At 36.5% G+C, this 4,257-nt stretch overlaps 1 non-coding gene across 1 annotated transcript; it reads right to left on the reverse strand.

The window, feature by feature from the left end:
• Positions 1 to 2,699: 2,699 nt before the first annotated feature.
• LOC113601189 (U6 spliceosomal RNA) lies at positions 2,700 to 2,803 on the reverse strand. Its single transcript, XR_003422345.1, has one exon. It is a non-coding gene; the product is annotated as a U6 spliceosomal RNA (small nuclear RNA).
• Between the last annotated feature and the right edge of the window lie 1,454 nt (positions 2,804 to 4,257).

Genomic DNA, 4,257 nt, shown 5'->3' on the forward strand with positions numbered 1-4,257 from the left:
GGATGGGCCCAGAGTTGTCAACTCCATCAAGGGCCAGAGTTAGTCTTTTCTTTTTGTGTTCGAATAGGTTATGATAGCTCCTGTCATCTAAGGGACTTCTCCTACTGGTTGGGAGGGGGAAGATTTGTCCCTAAATGGGTTCCTTGTTGGAACTGTTTTGGCAGCCATCCCTCACAATGAGGGTCAAAACCACAATGTAAATGTACTATAATGAAGCTATAGATTCCTCTAGTGGTCATAGGGGAGAATGCATGTGTGTTCCCAGGGTCTCTCCTGGCTCTTTGAAACTCGGTTTCTGCCCTTCTTAATAGTCAGAAACATCTGTTCCCTGCTCATATCTAGCTAACTGCCTACTCTGTCACTTGCAGATGCATGTTATGTTTTATGAAAAAAAGAAAAAGGAAACATGACTGAGAGGATGGTACCATGAGCCCTGAGGCCAGAATTGAAATTCATGGGAAATTATTCCCTGGCCTGAGACCTACTCAAAGAACTGCCAAAATTTGACTGATTGGATGTCACAATTTCTGTGAAGTAGTTTCTTCCTTCTCCTACTGATGTTTTGTTTTTCTTTTGAACTAGAATACTTATAGTGGCTATCCTCTGCCTATCCAGATATTGTATGTTGGGTGTTTGTTGAGGAAAGGGAGGCCAATTACTTATCTCTTTACTTTCTCAGACCCACAGATTTGGAGAAGGCGCACCTGAGGTGCTGTAACTAAGCAACTACATTTGAGTCTCTTTATTTATACCTGGACCTGATTTAGATGTTGAGATTATGGACTCTGAACTAATGCTATAAGGATGAGACTAGAGGTAATTTGGAGGGGATAGAGTACATTTTACACAGTTGTTTTGTATGGAAGTTGTTTGTGTGACTTGTCATGCATTTCTGCCCAAAGCCCCACATACATAATCATGAGGGCCTTAGTTGGCTTGTACTCCATATCTGGCCTTGGGATCAGAACTGGTCTTTCTGTTCCTGACACCAAGAGGGATTAACTTGCCAGAACAGGCTAGCCCCCTGGAATGGATCAGGGAGGGAAGAGAAATATGCATATGTCCAGGCTTCTAAGATTGTGAGATATGATAAGAGAAACAGAAAAAAAAAAGGCTTATCAGGACTGCATTTAGGTGAACCTAATGATTAACCGTAAATCACAGATGGGTAGTATATATATTGCTCTGGGAATACCTAGCTGGAAGTCTCACCTGAGGGGAGGACGCTCTGCCCAGGACCCTCAACTGGGACTCCAACCTGGCTGTTCATTGAGGGGCTACCCCAGCCAGAAGGTTATATGTTGTAAGTACTCAATTTGATGTATTAAGCTTTCTTTGTTCTTCTCTATTCTTCTCTCCCTCTTTATGTTTACTATAATTGTTTAATTTCTTATACTCCCTTTCCCTTACAATTAATAAAGTTTTCCTCCATGAAACCGAAAGTGCGGCTATCTTGAATTAGTCTTATTCAGAACAGCAGTAGAGAGATATGACTCACTGGATACTTAAGGGAAGACTGTGGTGGGCTCTAGTATGGCCCCCAATGAACTTTGCCTCCTGGTTCATGCTCTGATGTAATTTCCTTTACTGAATGTGGGCTCTACTTATTTACTTGCTTCTAGTGAACAAATATGGCAGAAGTAAAGAGCTGTCACTTCTGGTATTATGTTTTAAAAAGAGTTTTCCATCTTGGGAATCCTTTCTTGTTTTTCTGTCACTCTAACTTTAGTTGTCTCTATCTCTTACTTTTCTTTAAAGAAAGCAAGGTTGTCACAGTGTCTGTATTTCTGTGGAACTGGCCACATGTTAAGCCAACAGCCTCTTGAGGGTGCTTAGAAGCAGTTCCTCCTCCACATGAGCCTAAAATGACTGCGGTCAACATTTTGATTGCAGCTTTGTGAAATACCCTTAGTTTAAATTCATCCAACTACATTGTTCCCAAATTCCTGCCCTACAGAAAACTGTAAGATAATAGGTGGTCTGTGTTTTCAGCTGCTAAGTTTTGGGATAATTTGTTACACAGCAATGAATAATGAATACATTGGGTTACGAAATGCCTTACTAAACCTCAGCTCTGGCTTCTGTAAATCCTTTTAAATAACAAAAGATGAGAGGAAATGGCATGTTATAGCTCCCAGAAATTATGGTTCTCTTTAGCTGTAATGCATTTCTTTTGCTAAAACATAGAAAGCGGGCATATTCATTACCCATGACACACATACTAAAGCGATATTTTTATTTGTAAATACTACAACAAATTTCAAGTATGTCATCTAAGAATCTGTTCAGTGTTGATAAAGCTGTTCTTCAGTTGTCCCAGAGGGGATTTTAGAAAAGGATAAGATTCAAGCACAAATAAATTGCTTAGTACTAATATACATTATTTACGCATATATATGTAATATATATACAATATACCAATATATATATATACTTTATGAGACCAAAATAATAAGATAATCAAACTCTCAGCCTGAATTCATTGGTCATCTGAGAGACTGAATTTCATTGTTCTGTCTTGAAATTTAGAATAGTGTGTATTTCACTGAAGTTACACATAAAAAATGGATCAGTTATACCAATGATTTTTTAAAATCATTGTAGCCTTGGCTACGAAATAAAAAACAAAATAAAATATGTCACCCCAAATCTGATTAAATTAATATAAAAGTTAAATTGACATTTCATAAGTTATTTTTAAAAATATGGAACACTTCATGAATTTGTGTGTCATCCTTATGCAGGGGCCTTGCAAATTTCTATATCATTCCAATTTTAGTATATGTGCTGCTACAGTAAGCATGCTAACTTTTGTTCCAATAGAATCCTTATCCCCTTAGCAATTTGATAAAGAATATAATAAATATATACCATCACTAATTTGAAATTGAATTATTTGCTACTTAGGTTTTTATAGGTACCGTGCTAAATGAGAATATTAGCAATGCATGTATTTTTTCTACTTAATGGTTAATAGTTTGTCTTTCCATTTTGCCTATTTTTTGTATGCCTGGAAATTAGGAGATAGATATATTTATATCTTATTATCTTCTTCTTCTTTTTTTTTTTTGCCCCAGAACATGCTTTTAAATCATTGTTCCTTATTGTCATACACTGCTTCTTATTGATTAGATATTTTTTTACTGAGCAAGTTGGTTATATCAATAAATTGTCAGACTTAGTTATAACATTAACAGAAAGATAAGTATAATACAGATAGTACCTTCTTAGTACTAAATAAAGAATGGTCCTTGAGGTCAAGAAGCATAGAGTCAAGGAAATTAAACAAACAATTGTGATTAAGTGTTTTAGGGGTATAAGTTAGGTACAAAGGATTTAACACCATTGATGATGGATTGCAAAATTTGAGTTATGGAAAAGTGAATACAGGATGTCTTCATAAATGGTGACTCCATGTGAGGTAAATGGATTAGAGAGATTGACAAAGTCAAAGAATTATGAATGCAGATCTTAATTTTAGCACAAATTTGCTATGTGGCTGGAAGAGTTACCAAAATAATGAAAGGCTTCTTTTTTTATGAAAGAGGTCTTCTTCATCACCCTTATACTTATAGGAGGATTTGGAATTGTGCTGTGAGTCAGAGAAGGGGAACGTGTGTTTGTTTCAACATTCTAGGAAAAACTACATTATGTCTCCACCAACCTATAGTAGTGAAAGAGAAAATCTGTGGCCATGATACCATGTGATGTATGTATTTGATACCATGATTCCAGAACTAAATTCCCTTAATTTTAAAACAAATATTGGTACTAATTCCATTAAGCCCAACATTCCTCTGTAAGTTTGCCTCTACCAAAAATCTTGAGCACCTGTTTTTATTTTCTTTTTGTCAAATGGACTCCTATTTCATTTCAGTGTTCTGAATTGCATGATCTCATGCCCCATCTTCCTTCTCAAAACTTTCATTATGCTTTCTAAAGCTCTTGATCTGTGACAACCTTGCTCTCATTAACTTAGAATAAAATGGAAATAGGGCCAATTTTTGTCTGGCCTGCTTTGCTTCTCTAATGTCACTTCACTCTCTCCCCAGCTCACCACGTTCTAGCATCGTTGGTTCTCTGACTCTACATCATGCTATATGCTTTCCTTTTCCAGGTACTTTGCACTTGATTTCCCTTATGTCTGAAAATTCATCTGCTGGTTATTTGGTAACCAACTCCTTCCATTCCTTCAGATCATAATTTAGGTTGTCTACATGAAGTCTATCCTCCTTACCTTCTATCACCTTAATTTAT

Source organism: Acinonyx jubatus, chromosome A1, assembly GCF_027475565.1.
Source record: "Acinonyx jubatus isolate Ajub_Pintada_27869175 chromosome A1, VMU_Ajub_asm_v1.0, whole genome shotgun sequence".
Taxonomy (NCBI): domain Eukaryota; kingdom Metazoa; phylum Chordata; class Mammalia; order Carnivora; family Felidae; genus Acinonyx; species Acinonyx jubatus.